The 16,708-nt window shown below is 44.5% G+C and overlaps 1 protein-coding gene across 1 annotated transcript in view; it reads left to right on the top strand.

Moving 5' to 3' along the window:
* LOC122813115 (flavin-containing monooxygenase 5-like) overlaps window positions 1-16,708 on the top strand; it is a 589,830-nt gene that overhangs the window by 166,818 nt on the left and 406,304 nt on the right. The window lies entirely within an intron of this gene.

Genomic DNA, 16,708 nt, shown 5'->3' with positions numbered 1-16,708 from the left:
CTTTGCGTCATTTTGCGCATAGGGCAGCATTGGGCAGCTCTGCTTAATTGGGTTGAAACCATTCACGGCTCCACAAAGTCTGCTCTTCACTTTTTCCCTTAGAACTGATCTAGTTCTCATAATAAACACCCTATTCCTACTCTAAAGCCTGGCACTTGCTCACTAAAGTAATTATATAAGTCAGCACTAAAAAATTAAAAGCACTACACCCTCACAAACCCCCCTTGAGTACCTTGTTCCCCATTGGCCCTTTGTTTCAATTATAAAGGAATTCCCTGTACTATTCTAGCATGTCCAAAGGTCAGTTGTCAATCTCCTCTCCGGTCCAGCTGGTGAATCTGGGAATCTTGAGGCAATGTTACAACTGCCTCATGTACACAGACAACCCTCTCCTCCTCCCAACAAATTCCAACACATGTGAGAGATGCAACCATATAGCCAAACTGGAGGCTAAGCTCTCTCAACTCAGTACTGGCGTAAGCAGTCAGGAGGAGAAGGAAACCACACTCACTACAATTCCAGTCTCACATAGACCTACCACGACAGCAAACCAAACACATAAACACACAAAAACATACTCGGAGGCTCTAAATAAAAATCTGCCTAAGCAGCAGAGACCTCCAAAGCAGACACGCAAGCAACTGCTAACCCAAAACAAAACATGCACAACACATAGCTCACAAAGCCAGTGTGCCGAACAGTCACAACCCTTAAGGCTAAACAACACACCTGATACACTTGTAATAGGTGACTCTATCTTCAGGCACACTGACGTCCCGCTCACCAGGCTGAACAAGAAGGTCACGGTGAACTTCCTGTCGGGCGCTAGGATCCACCACATAACACAAGTACTCAGGTCACTCCAAGGCAAGTACAAATATGACTCAGTCATTGTCCATGCTGGTGTGAATGACCTGAGATGTACCTCCCTGGACTACATGAAAAGAGACATGGAGGAGCTCTCTGAGCATGTAGCCCAGGCCGGTATGACCCTGACCTTGAGTAGCATCTTACCCTCACCAAGAATAATGCCACAATATGAAGACAAGAGGTGATCAATTTCAACAATTGGCGTAAGTATTGGTGTCATTCAAAGGGGATCCAATGCCTGTCAGCCTGGGATGACATGCTTGACAAGCCACGATGCTTCGCTAGGGACGGCTTGCACCTGTCACCCCTGGGCTTTCGGATATTGGCAAAGGCTCTTGCCACCCCCATAGTGCATTTTTTGGGCAAGGCTCAAAAGAAAAAAAACACCTCCATAGGTATCACAAGGGATAAGAAACTAAGAGTAATGCTACTCAACGCCAGAAGTCTAAACCTCAAGATGCATGCACTCGAAACTCTCCTTAGTATGGAGAACATTGATATCTGTGCAGTAACAAAAACCTGGTTCAAGGCTCCCGAGAGCACCCCAACAATATCAGGTTATACCTCATACCATGCTTTTCGGCCCCAAAACTTGGACCGAACCACAAAAGGAGGGGGAGTATCAATATTCGTCAAAGATACCCACACCTCCAGGTTGGTGGCACAGCACGAAGCATCAGAGACTATCCATGTGCAACTAACAGTGGGTAAAACTGCCTTCCAGTTTATAGCCTGCTACAGACCATCCTCCCAAACCCAGGAACCCCACTCGGCCTTCCTGAGAACACTGGAAAATATGAAGGTCTCTCCAAACACCATTATATTGGGCAACTTCAACTACCCAAACATAGACTGGGAGCATTACTCTAGCTCCAACACCCTAGCCCAAAGGTTCCTAGAATTTATAAACTCAAATGCTATGGAATAATTTGTTACCACTCCCACAAGTGGGGAAAACATACTGGACCTGATCATCACCAACATGGGAGCTCTATGCTCCAGACCAGAAGTGTATCCCTCACTGGTAAGATCAGACCATAAACTAATCTCACTGGATATTCACATCCCAACCCCACCCCCTGCCCAGAAAACCACAGTGAAAAACTTCTCTAAAGCAAATTTCACACTTCTCAAAACTGAGGTGGAATCCTTCAAAGCCCCTGGGCCTGTGGAAAATACGGCCCAGACCGCAGAATCCTTTATAAATGCATTCTATGAACACCTTCAGGAATGCATGGATCATGTAATCCCAAATAAAACCAAGACCCAATCCTCCAAAGGCAAGCGTCCTGTCTGGTGGACCCCAGCCATAAACAAACTATACAATAGAAGGAGGAAACTACTACATGATAGAGCAAAATCCCAAAAAGGGAAGGCATCTCTGATCAGTATTAGCAAAAAACTACGGGCACTCATAAAATCGTCTAAGGCCAGCTTCAGAGAAAAATTGCACAGGACACTAAGGATAATCACAAGGCTTTCTTTAGTTATGTTAGGAACCTGGGTGGGAATTCCCAGATATGCTCAGAATTAGTCCAAAATGACAAAAAATACACCGTACCCACAGACATTGCCAACATCCTAGCTGACAGGTTCAGCGCAAACTTCCCTCCCCACCAAAAGGGCAAATATATATCCCAGCAGAGTGCTGCTCCCCTGACATCTCAGATGCTCAGGTAAGAGCCACCCTCTCCAAAGCAAAAAACACAGCGTCAATGGGACCAGACGGTGTCCTGGGCTGCGTCCTACATGAACTCCAAGAAGAGCTAAACCCAAACATAAAACTACTGTTCAATCTCAGCCTTACTACAGGATATGTACCCAAAGAGTGGTGTACAGCAACAGTGGTTCCTGTCCACAAAGGTGGTGCCTCAACGGATCCTGGAAACTATCGCCCCATAAGCCTGACTAGCTTGGTCTGCAAAGCTATGGAAAGGATCATCATGGACCTCATAAATAAAGATATTGGGGACCTACAGACACTGGATCCTACACAGTTCGGCTTTGTTAAGGGCAGATCCTGCCTCTTAAACCTGGTCGATTTCTTTGAAACAGTCACCAAGGCCATTGACGAGGGGAAGGTGGTCCATACAGCCTACCTGGACCTCGCAAAAGCCTTCGATACAATACTCCACTCGGGCATTATAGATAAGCTCACCAGCTTAAATATAAACCCCTATGTCAGTAGATGGGTTGCAAATTGGCTCAAGGACAGAACCCACATGGTTAGAATTGCTGGAGCCATGTCAGACTCCAAACCAGTTACAAGTGGCATCCCACAAGGCTCAGTCCTGGGACCTCTCTTGTTCGGTATATATTTCTCTGAGGTACAGGCCAACATGGAAGGACTGTGGCTGACCAAGTTCACAGATGACTGCAAACTAGGCACCATAATCGACCCTCCAGCCGACACAAGCATCCTACAAAAGGGCCTCATAGAAACAGACAACTGGTGCCAGAGCCATGGCCTCAAGCTAAATGCCAAAAGTGTATAGTCATCCCCTTTGGCAAAAACAAAGTGCCCACAAATTACCACATAGGTGGTAATCCATTAAATCTGGAAGAAGTAATTAGGGACCTGGGGACCCAAGTTGATAGCAATCTCTCATTTGAAAACCACGTGGTCAAAGTGGTTAGAAAAACATTTTATATAGCCCACCTAATCATGAAGGGATTCACATCTAGATCAGGGGAGGTCATCGTGCCTCTTTACTCATCCCTTATCAGGCCCATAATTGAGTACAATGCCCCTTTTGGGATGTACCTTACCAGACACCTGCAGCAACTGGAAAGACCTCAAAAGTACCTCACCAAGAGGATCAATGGGCTCAAACAGATGCCATATGCTGCCCGGTTAAAAAAACTCCAGCTCTACTCAGTGGCATACCGCCTGCTCAGAGGCGATCTGTGCCTGACGTATAAAGCCATGTCCAACCCGGAATTAATAGACATGCTGCACCTCAGAAAATCCAAATCCCATCGAGCTATGCGCTCGAGAGACTTGAACCTCAGCACTGAAATAAATAGGACATGCTGGAGGGACAGATTCATAACCCAGAGGCTCCCTTCACTCTGGAATAAAATCCCAGTCCAGGTTAGGCAGAGTCCCTCATTGACTCTCTTCAAGAGGAATCTTGTGGAGTGGATGGGAGTTTGTAGGTTTACCCCGGATATCACTTCTGTGTCACTGTTAGACAGAGGCACAGTATACTAACCTCGAAAAAGGGCATAGCAAAATTCATTTAAAATGGGTGGCGAAAGCCAAACACACTCTGGCTAGGCTTATAAATGCCCTAGGGCAGATAGCCTAGTATGAACTTATGAACCAAAATTTGGAACTCCCCGTCTTCATCCATTACCCAGGAATCTTCTCTAACCATATTTAAAATGTCTATCAAAAGCCATCTTAACAACAAATGGTTATGTTCCTGCTCCACACCAAGCTATCTTCAGTCCCGCTCCACTACTGCAGTATCTCTTGCCTTACACACACAGTCTCTTGATAAGACTACACAGTCTTATCAATACCCCTTTCAGATGCATGGTGTGACTACATAGTTAACCTACCTTAATATTGTTTGTATATGTTTTGATCTTTTTAAATGTGCTTACCAATGACTTAATAATATTTGCTCATTAATATGATCTTATATATAGTAGAAACATGTTAGTATATTTTGTTTGTATAAATGTTTCTTTGGAGCTTTTCTCCCTGGGCCTCTACTGAAAATGGGCATATATCCAGTTGGACTATCCCGGTTAACAAATGTAAAATAAATAAAATAAATAAATAAACAAATCATGGCCTCACCTGGACCAAAAGAATTGCAATACTTCAACAGAAAGCCCTTCTACTCCTTGATCTGCTAGCTTGTCTGTAATACCCTGGGCATTATTTGTAATGTGCCTGTTTACCATATGGGCAGGTACACACATATTTGGCATTCACAATCTATAATAAAGGTTCCTGCTAGTGGATGGCTCACAGGTACACCTGTGCACACACCAGTTTGATAGATAAAGCTGAACATATAGGCACTGTAAAAGCAGGGTGCAGGCCACATATAATATGTTGTGGGTTTTGCAAGTAGTGCCAGTTATGGCCCAGAGCCCTGGCGGATGGCCCTCCATATACAAATGTGAAATATAGCTGAGCATGTATTCAGACTACTGAAGCAAGGCTCCCAATGTCTAGACACCTTAGGAAGGGCAATACATTGTAGCCCAGACATATGCAGCAATATTTTTTGTGTGTGTCCCATGCTGCTGAATATGGCCGTATTCAGACAGTTAGAACAGCTGGTTAAAGTCCTGGTAGGGGCATCATTACCATTATAGCAATAGCAGAAGGGCAGGATGGAGACATGGGTGGGTGGGGCATACAGCAGCAGTACCACAGCCAAGGCAGAGGCAAGTGTAATATTGTAGCACCAACAAGAAGGCATCATCTGGTGCAGAGATATAGGTTATGACATGGATAACACAGAATAATATGATGCATGTGTTGTCGCACACAGACTTTGTACGATAGTGCATTGATTGGCTATCATAGCCACGCACGTTAAATGATCTACAGGGCACAGTCATCATCGCTTGCACAGGCGCAAATGACACAGTGACAGGTGACTCAACACTGTAATATACGGTAAGGGCATGTGAGGTGAAAATGGCAGTCATGTATTCTTGGCGATTCTGGGAAGTCAGTGATCACATCTTCTAGAAGTGGAGTCAAGCTGCCATGACCTAAGTTGTTCTTGCTGAGGTACTTTAACAGGCAGGGCTACTTCCTTAACTATATGAAGCTTCGAGTTTACAGATTCTGTACTGAAATTCCTCAGTTGTACATTTGTATTTTTTTAACAATTATCATTCCTACAATGACTACCCCACCAGTGACTGGGAAAACTACTCATGTACCAACTCCTTAGTGCAGCGCTTTCTGGACTTCATAAACTCCAATGCCCTAGATCAGCTTATCCACACCCCCACCAGGGGCAACAGTATCCTAGACCTAGTCATTACCAACATGAGTGACCAGTGTTCTACACCTGAAGTCAACTCCTCGTTGGTCCGATCCGACCATAAGCTAATCACCCTTGATATCCACATCCCAACCCCACCCCCCATTAAGGAAACTACAGTAAAAAATTTCTCCAAAGCCGACTTCATGCTTCTTAAGACAGAAGTAGTGAACTTCATGACACCCATGCAGATGGACAATACAGTTACAACTGCTGAATCCTACACAAATGCACTCTATAAGCACTTACATGAGTGCGCGGATCGTGCTATCCTCCAAAAAAAGGAAGCAAATCTGGTGGTCCCCTGCCATAAACAAACTGTACAACAGAAGGAAGAAACTGTTGCAAAAGAGAGTAAAATCCCATGAGTGGAGGAGCTCCCTGGTCAGCCTCAGTAAGAAGCTGAGATCCCTTATAAGATCCTTCAAAGCTAGCTACGAAAATAAAATCGCCACTAATTCCAAGGACAACCACAAAGGATTCTATAGCAATGCCACTCTCGATAGCAACACCCAGATCTGCTCTGAGTTACAGCACAAAGGCACGAGAATTACAGAACCAACTGATATTGCCAACATCCTGGGCAGATAGGTTCAGTGCTAACTTTACCCCCCCTCACCCCCTAAAGGGCCCATATCTATACAGGAAGAATGCAGAGTCCCTGTAATCACAACTACGTGGGTGAAAGCTGCACTCTCTAAAGCCAAAAACACAGCATCCATGGGACCGGACAACATCCCAGGCTGTGTTTTACATGAACTTCAGAATGAACTGGCTCCTCACTTAAGCACCATGTTCAATAATAGCCTCGCATCAGGCTTTGTGCCCACTGAATGGTGCACAGCAACAGTTATCCCACTCCACAAAGGGGGAGCCACCACTGATCCCGGGAACTATAGACCTATTAGCCTGACGAGCCTTGTCTGCAAGGCCATGGAACGTATCATCATGGAACTCATAAACAATGACATTGGTAACCTCCAAACTCTGTATCCCACCCAGTTCGGGTTTGTGAAAGGCAGATCATGCCTCCTGAACCTGATCAACTTCTTTGAGGCAGTCACCAAAGCCGTAGATGAGGGTAAGGTGGTCCACACAGCCTATCTTGACCTTGCCAAGGCTTTCAACACCATCCCCCATTCTGGAATTATAGCTAAACTCAATAAACTAGGCATAAATCCCTACGTCACAAGATGGGTTGCCAACTGGCTCACTGACAGAACCCACACTGTAAAAGTTGCAGACTCCAAATCTGACCTCAAACCAGTGACAAGTGGAGTACCACAGGGTTCCGTCCTGGGACTACTCCTGTTTGGTATCTACTTCTCTAAAGTACAGGCTAACACAGAAGGCCTCTGGCTAAGAAGTTTGCAGATGACTGCAAACTAGGAGCCATAGTCAAGTCCCCAAATGATGTGAACATCCTACAGAAGGGCCTCTCTGAGACAGATGCCTGGTGTCAGAGCTATGGCCTCAAGCTCGGTGCCAAAAAGTGCAGTGTCATCCCCTTTGGTAAAAACTCTGTAACCATGAACTACCACATAGGCAGCAATCTACTTAACACCGAATGTGTGATAAGAGACCTTGGGACCCAGGTGGACAGCAGTCTCTCCTTTGATAGTCACATCGCCGCAGTAGTCAGGAAGTCCTTCTACGTGGCACACCTCATCATAAAAAGGTTCTCATCCAGGAAAAAAGAGGTCATTGTTCCCCTCTACTCGACACTCATTAGACCCATTATAGATTACAACGCCCCTTTTGGAATGTACCTCACAAGATATCTGCAGCATCTGGAAAGGCCACAGAAGTACCTCACAAAGAGGATTACTGGAGTCAAACAAATGCCCTACACTGACCGTCTCAAAAACTCCAGCTTTACTCCGTAGCATATCGCCTACTCCGAGGTGATCTCTGCCTAACATATAAAGCTGTGTCAAACCCAGAGCTGTTTTACATGCTATACCTAAAGAAATCCCAATCCCTCCGAGCAACACGCTCTAGGGACCTAAACCTTGTCACCACAATAAACAGGACATGCTGGAGGGATAGATTCCTATCCCAGAGACTTCCCATACTCTGGAACAGGCTGCCCATCTATGTCGAGCAAAGTTCTTCATTAGCACTCTTCAAGAAAAGTCTTGATGAGTGGATGGGAAATCGGAAATACACCCCGGGGATCACTTCTGTGTCTCTGCTCGACAGTGGCACAGGAAAATAACTTTCTTGGGTGGCGTAAGCCAGGGAACCTTGTTGGCTAGGCTTACGTAGGCCCTTGGGCCAATAGCCTAGTACCTACCTATGAACAACTTTGCTGTACAAATTATCACAGACACTTTATATCCTTCTAATAAGAACTACTAAGTGTAGTAATTATGCTAATGAAGTCATTTGTGCCAATGCACTACCAAGCATGCTGGCATTAGGTTTGCATGCCATTGGTGCCCACAGACTGTGTCATCATTAACTTCATGCATACGGCATATGCACACCCCTAGCTAACGGTGTCATGTTATAGCACCACAGTGCAGAGCGCTGTTGCATAACATGATTCACAAATGTGCAGCTATGTACAAGAGGCTGTCGTCTAGTTCATCGAGTCGACTTGACTAAGTGTATGCAGCTTCTTCAGATGCTGTGAAATGTAGGCTTCAGTATTGCATGCCATGGAGAGAGGATTTTCCTGTTTTCCTGCAAAGAAACTTTAGCAAGCAAGCAAGAGTACACAACTACAAAGTATGAAGCAGGACCTTTGCTAATATGTGACGCTGTTCTAACACCATGGCATGCACCTTCAATAAAGGGTCTGCTTTGCATCTTCTGGCCATGTATTCTTGGTATATTTTGCTGTATTATGTCACTAAAATGCAGCGAGCACTTGCTGGACAATTGCAGTGGGTCAATAACAGAAAGTGGACACCTGGAATGCCACTGGTCAAATCCCTTTTGGTGAGCTTTACCAGCATTGGTACAGCAACATGAAGCAGCACCACTCAGACCTGGTGCATTGGTGGGAGACAGAGGTACAGGACAGAGAAGGAGATTGCCTTTTTCTATCTTAACCACTGTACATTTATAATTAAGAGGACTTTGTGTGTTTCTAGTAGTGAAGGACTGACAGAGAAGTATGGTTAGGTATTGCAGAAGGTGGAACACGTCTTCTGTTAGTGGGAGTGTATGGTATGTGTGCCACTCCCCTGTATAGCAATGATTGTGCTAGTATTATGTGAATGCAGTTATTTTCCCCCCATTATTCCATCCAGGTCCAAGCGTGGAGTAAGAGGAGGAGAAGGAGACGAGGCTGTGGTCACCACTGTCTGTGGCACCTAATGCCTTTGATGTTGGGTCGTCAGTGTCCACCAGGTCTGCCTCTCAGAGGTAACCTGGAAAGGTCAACAGTGCCTTCTGTATCTGCTTCTCAAGAGGTGGGTGAAGGATTTTCTTCTGATAGTAGATTGGAGTGGCTTCCCCCTGATCTGTTGGCATCAGTTGTGGAGGCTGGTAGCTGCTTAAACTAACATCCATCCATCCATGCTAGGATCTTGCCCTGTCTCCATTCTAGTGTTTTAACTCCATTATATGTCATTATCCAGTTCTTCTTTTTTTTTTTGTTTAACCATTCCCTTTTGTCTACCCCACTGTCTTTCCCGCTTTTTTTTGCATGTAGCAGTCTTGTCTGCCTCGGTTTATATTTTATGTTTGTTTGTCTGCCACTGATATCTGTTCATCTCCCTTGATAATATCCACCAGCCATCCCTTGGTCCCTGAGTGACTTCCCACCTACCCTTCTTCTATATATCTTACAAAAGGGTCTCCTTCCCTTGAAAAAAAACTACCCTTCCTTCCCCTCACCTTTAACACCTTATGCTTACCTTCATGTGTTTTCCTCTGCTTGCTGTTAGCCCATTTCTTACTTTCATCCCATTTCCTCCCTATTTATATAGTGAACAAAATCGGCACTTTGCTGTGTGCACCCACATTCGTCTGTTTGCTATTCTCTATGGTGCTCTTTTTGTGTTGGACAAGTGTGAGGTGCAACATTGTAGGTGTGAACACGTATCAGTTCAGCCATGCTGGCCTATCTTATCTATGGAGTCTGACGTCAGTCATGTGGCCTACTGTAGCACTGTTCCTGCCACAGAACAGCCCAGCGCTCTTTGTTCTGTTATCACTGCACCATTGTCTTCTTATTTAATCCTTTTTCTCTGTAGTCCAATGCTTTTCAATGCCTAGTACATACCTGATTAACTGTAAGCTGCTTTATGCAGCTACTCCTTGAAAATTAGCATCACACATAGTGCTAGTGTATGAACCCCAGCCGCTAACTGTAATGATTGCCATTATTTGTTGACTGTTATCCACTAAGTTTTTCAAAAAATATCTATATAAAAAATAAATCACTGATTTTTGACAGGCATACAATAAAATGTTGGTACTGAATCAGTAAAATCTTTGAAAATCCAGGATATTTGAGGACTACTACTTTTGCACTGTAACATTTTTTTTTTATAAATTACTAGTGCATTGAGATAGCAAAAATTCCTCAAGTACTGCAGAGAATTATGATTGTCTCTGATGATTACCAGCTGCTATATTTTCAAAAAATGAATTCAAGAATTTCTCCTTGAGAGCAAAGCTATAGGGGTTTCTTAAGTCTATTTCTCATGGTTATGATCAGACACCCAATAATAATCCAGTGAAGTGTACACCTTATTAATGTGCCTCTGCCTTTTACAGTTTGTATGTATATATTCATACCACACTAAAAAGATACTGCATTTAAGAATTTACAATTACATATAAGATAATTATAAGTAGCTTCACTTTAGAGGGTGTTAATTTGAGTGATAATGTTTTACAAAACGTTCTTACTAATTTCCCTGTCTTGGAACTTAAGTTAGAAGGGAGGAGGTATAGCATATATTAGCACTGAATGTGCATAAGTTGTGCAAGTTTGTATACACCAGCTGGAGTGCACATTTTTTGTGCAGTCCACATAATAATACATGATACATATCCAGTAGAATACAAAACATCAGAGGCCCACCAGTACTACAGAGCATTTCAAAAAGCAGGGTTCAAAACTAGGAACAAAGCATAGTCCACAGTCTAATAATGCCCAATCAGACTGACTGAAGTTTGCTTATGGAAAGACATGCAAAGAAGCAAAGCAGTAATTTCTGTGCCCAAAGAATGTTTTGACAAGAGGTCAGTTAGCTCTCAGGTAGGTGAAAGCACTTGAGATCCGTGTTCATTAAAGTTCAGAACAGTATGTTCTGACTTCAGCGCTGCTAATTAAATAGCACTGCCATGTCCTCTCACACATTTTCATTTGTTTTCTTAATTTTATTTCTTCACTATTTGGGTGAATTTTGGTATTATATCCCTTTCAGCCACAATCTGCGCTACTGGGACAATATAAACTGAAAGTTTTTACAAACTTAGTAAGACTTATGTAAGATTTGTATATAGATGATTTTGACAGTAGAGGGCTTATACAAGAAAGCAAAAGCTAATGAACCATAAAAAGTGAACATAAATGAATTGCAAGTGTTAAAATGCAACAATAAAATGTATATGTAAATACTACGGGGAAAACTATGAAGTAGACTATTGTATATAGTGCAAAGTTATAACTAAGGAATTTCAACCTTTTCTAGTTAAAAATATCTAGACAACTCAGATCTAGGAGTTGATATTGCATTTTTATTATTAAATGTGCCTTTAGTGTACAAGCCGTCAAAGCTTAAAACTTCCCACTGTCTCTAACAAAATTACACTGACAGCATCCAAAGTGGGAATGACTCACTGTCCCTAACACAGGTACACTCCCAACATCCAAACTGGGAGAGACTCAGTGTCCCTAACACAGGTGCACTGACAGCATCCAAAGTGGGAACAACTCAATGTCCCTAACACAGGTGCACTGACAGCATCCAAAGTGGGAACAATTCACTGTCCCTAACACAGGTGCACTGACAGCATCTAAAGCGGGAACGACTCACTGTCCCTAACACAGGTACACTCACAGCATCCAAAATGTTAGCTACTCATATAAGACTCCCAGTGTTGAAAGCAAGACTGACTCACTGTCCCTAACACAGGTACACTCCCAGCATCCAAACTGGGAAAGACTCAATGTCCCTAACACAGGTGAACTGACAGCATCCAAAGTGGGAACAACTCACTGTCCCTAACACAGGTGCACTTAACACAGGTGCACTGACAGCATCCAGAGCGGGAACGACTCACTGTCCCTAACACAGGTACACTCACAGCATCCAAAATGTTAGCTACTCATATCTCTAACACAGGTAGACACCCAGTGTTGAAAGCAGGACTGCCCACTGTCCATAACACAGGCACACTTGCAGCATCCGTGGGAAGGACTCACTGTCCCTAACACAGGTACACTCACAGCATCCAAACTGGGAACATTCATATTAGATTTAGACTAAGCTAAAAGCCCTCTGCAGCCATTTAAGCCTAGCCAATTATCCCTTGTGAGACTCAAACCCTGCACCATGTGTTTGTAAGGCAAACACCTTAACCATTAGGCCACCGTCCCAACCCCAAACAACTCACTGTCCCTAACACAGGTACACTCCCAGCATCTAAAGGGGGAATGACTCACTGTCTCTAACACAGGTACACTCACAGCAGCAAAGTGGGAACAACTCACTGTCCCTAACACAGGTAAACTCACACTATCCAAATTGGGAGAGAGTCACTGTCCCTAACATAGGCACACTCAGAGTATCCAAAGTGGAAGAGGCTCACTGACCCTAACACAAGTACACTCACAGCATCCAAAGTGTTAGCTGCTCAGATCGCTAGCACAGGTACACTCCCAGTATCAAAAGCAGGACTGACTCACTTTACATGACACAGGCACACTCACAGCACCTAAAGTGGGAATGGCTCACTGTCCCTAACACAAGTACACTCACAGTATCTAAAGTGTGAGAGTCTCAGTGTCCCTATCACAGGTACACTCACTGCATCCAAATTGGGAATGACTCACTGTCCCTAACACAGGTACACTCACAGCATCCAAAGTATGAATGACTCACTATCCCTAACACAGCTACACTCATAGCATCCAAAGTGTTAGCTACTCATATCGCTAACACAGGTACACTCCCAGTATAGAAGGCAGGACTGACTCACTGCCCATAACACAGGCACACTCACAGCACCCAATGTGGGAACAACTCACTGTCCCTAACTCAGGTACACTCACAGCATCCAAAGTGGAGGAGCATACTGTCCCTAACACAGGTACACTCACTGCATCCAAAGTGGGAGTGACTCACTATCGCTAAAACAGGTACACTCCCAGCATTGAAAGCAGGACCGACCACTGTCCCTAATTAAGGTACACTCACAGAATCCAAAGTGGGAATGACTCACTGTCCCTAACACAGGTATGCTCATAGCATCCAAAGTGGGAGTGGCTCACTGTCCCCAACACAAGTACACTCACAGCATCCAAAGTGGGAACAACTCACTGTCCCTAGCACAGGTACACTCACAGCATCCAAACTGGGAGTGACTCACTGTCCCTAACACAGATACACTCCCAGCATCCATAGTGGGGGAGCTTACTGTCTCTAAGACAGGTACACTCACTGCATCCAAAGTGGGAGTGACTCACATAGGTTCATAAGTTGTTCCTAGGCTAATGATGACTAGGGCCTTTATAAGCCTAGCTGTGCACCCCAACCCAGTTTTGTCCCTGACTACCTCGGGTATCTATTAGGAGAGGGAGAATGTTAGTAAGGAGGTCGCTAAGGGACTTGTTGGGGGGATATTAATTGGAGAAGGTGGTGCCACTACTGACCTGGGAGACTATCTCCCCATCAGCTTGACAAGTTTGATTTGTAAAGTCATGGACTGTATTGCTATGGATCTCAAAAACAAGAACATAGACAATCTCCAAGCACTCAACCCCACCCAATTCAGATTTGTCAGGGGCAGATCTTGCCTATTGAACCTAGTTGACTTCTTTGAGACTGTCACCAAAGCCCTGGATGAGGGAAAGTCAGTACATACAGTTTACCTTGACCTGGCCAAGGCCTTTGACACACTCCCCCACTCTGGCATCATCGAAAAGCTAACACAACTTGGTGTTAATCCCTATCTAGTCAGATGGGCAGCCAACTGGCTCACAGATAGGACCCACAAGGTCAAAATCGGTGCTGCCACCTGCGACAGCAGACTTGTCACTAGTGGTCTTCCCCAGGGATCTGTCCTGGGACCCCTACTGTTTGGCATATACTTCTCAGAGGTACAGGCAAAGGCAAAGGGCCTGTGGCTGACCAAGTTTGTGGATGACTGTAAGTTGGGTGCTGTCATTGACTCCCCAATTGATTTTAACATACTGCAAAAGGGTCTCACAGCTACAAATAACTGGTGCCATATCATGGCCTTAAGTTAAACGCAATAAAATGTATTATCATACCATCTGGCAAAAACATGGCCCCTTCCTGATTACCACATCAAAGGCAACCCCCTAAGCACATAACCTGTGGTGAGAGACCTGGGTACTCAGGTTGACAACAATCTCACATTTGACCATCATGTGGCGGCTGTGGTCAGAAAAGCCTTTTACTTGGTTCATCTTATAAGTAAAGGGATTGCATCCAGAAAAAAGGAGGTTATTACCTGTCTGTACTCCTCCCTTATTAGACCTATGATTGAGTATAATGTATAATTGGTATGTACCTCTCCAAACACCTGCACTATCTGGAAAGGCCACAAAAATACCTCACAAAGAGAATCCATGGCCGCCAACACCTGTCCTATACAGACAGGCTTAAATCATGATCACTCTACTCGGTATTACACAGACTGCTCAGAGGTGATCTGTGTCTTGCGTATAAGGCAATATCGGACCCTGCCCTACTAGAGATGTTACATATTTGTAAGTCTAACTCCTCACGCATTACCCAGTCGATAGGCCTAAATCTAATATGCAGCATAAACAAGTCCTGCTGGAGAGACAGGTTTGTCTCCCAGAGGCTGCCCCATCTGTGGAATACACGTCCCATACATGTCAAACAGAGTACCTCACTGACCCTCTTCAAATGCAATCTTGATAAGTGGATGGGAAAAGTATTTGTTCCAGGGGTTCCACCTTTGTCTATCATTGACAGGGGCAACAGGTGCTGACTGAGGATGTTCTTCGTCTCACATTGCTGCAGTCATAACCTGTGGGTAGTCCGCTGTCCTCGGTCGGCCCGAATACCAAAGAGCTGGGCTGGCGTCGGTCATTGCTGACGTCAGTACGTCGTAGTACTTAAGCGCATGACCGACGCCATATCCTCAGTCTTTCTTGCCGCGTGGTCCGAAGCAGAAGCAGCGTTTGCAAGTGCCGTTCGGCGTCCTGAAATTTTCATTTATCGAGTTTCAGACCGAAGACCAAGTTGGGCTAAGTACCCCGTTGGGGAAATCTTTGTCTTTTCTTGCCTCAGTTATCCGGATGTCAGAAAGAGTTAATAATTGCATTTCTTGTGGGAAACAGATACCGCATAAGGATTTTCATTCTCTGTGTATTCCTTGCTTAGGGCCTGAGCACGACGTGGTTGGGTGTCGCTTTTGTGCTAGATTTAACAAGCGCACCATTAAACGGAGATTAGACTGTGCCAGGCTTGTTTTTGGTAAACGGTGTAACTATAACATGCCGTCGGATCCTCCGACGCCCGCTACCGCTAAAAAGCGTAAGGATAAATCTTTAAAGTCTAAGCAGGATGAGTCGTCCATTACGGACGTCGGTTCTTCGGAGCCTCCGGTTGCACCGGTGGATCCTGTTGGGGGTTCGGCTGAATCCCATGGGGAACCTTTAATTTTATAGGAGTTGGCCTCTCAGGAGTTAGGCCCGGTGAGGGTGCTTCACAGGTGTCTGTAGTTCCATCTTTACAGAAGGTTATTAGGCCTTCTATTTCGGTGTCTAAAGTTCATGCTAAGGCCAAACCTTGTCTTGCTGGCCCAGGTCATGGTTCTAGCTCTCCAGCCCCTGTTCCTAAAAAGCATATGTTAAAAATGGCTGAGGACTTGATTACTTTGATCAGGGGTTCTATGCCCCCCCAGAAAAGAGATCTAGGGTGGAGACACATTTAGAAGAGATGGATCATTCCTCTGATTATTCTGATTCCTCTGTTGAGGAAATTCATGAATACCCTTCTTATTTGGATTCGGATGCAGAGGATTCCTCTCCTTCTGCTTCTCCTCCAGAGGATTTTTCTTTTTCTGAGACTTTACATTCCATGAGGGAGCATTTCAAGTGGGAAGGTCAGGATTTTTCTGATTCTCGGAAGCGGCTCAGGGAATTTTTGTTTCTGCCACAGCATAGGCCCTTGGCTATTCCTCCTGTCTTAGATGTTGTTCAGGATGTTTTTTCTGAATCTTCCCTTAATCCTGATTCTTTACCTCCTGCCCCTGTTAAGCCAGACAGATATTATAGAGTTCCTGAAGCACATAAGTATTTGTACAAGATTCCTAGAGCTGATCCAGAAACTATTACTCAAGGCCCGAAGGGTATTAAGGCCTCGGTGGCTAAGAATCCTGTTCCTTTGGATAAAGATTCTAGGGCTTTGGATAGATGGGGGAAAAAAGTGTATACCTCCTCTACGTTAGCTATGAGGGCTTTGAATTGCCAATTTCATATGCTGAAGTATCAGAATTTTTTGTTAAGCCAATTGCAATCTAAGGTGGATGCTTTATCTGAGGGTATAGAGTGTAAAGAGCTTCAGGAGTTGGTTCATGCATCAGATCAAGTTGGCAAGCACTCTTTGCAGTGTGGTTTCGATGCTCTTCAG

The sequence above is a fragment of the Protopterus annectens genome, chromosome 10.part0 (genome assembly GCF_019279795.1).
Source record: "Protopterus annectens isolate FY-2018-M chromosome 10.part0, PAN1.0, whole genome shotgun sequence".
Lineage (NCBI taxonomy): Eukaryota > Metazoa > Chordata > Ceratodontiformes > Protopteridae > Protopterus > Protopterus annectens.
The sequence above is the reverse complement of the archived record's forward strand: the minus strand, read 5'-3'. Positions and strand labels throughout refer to the sequence as shown.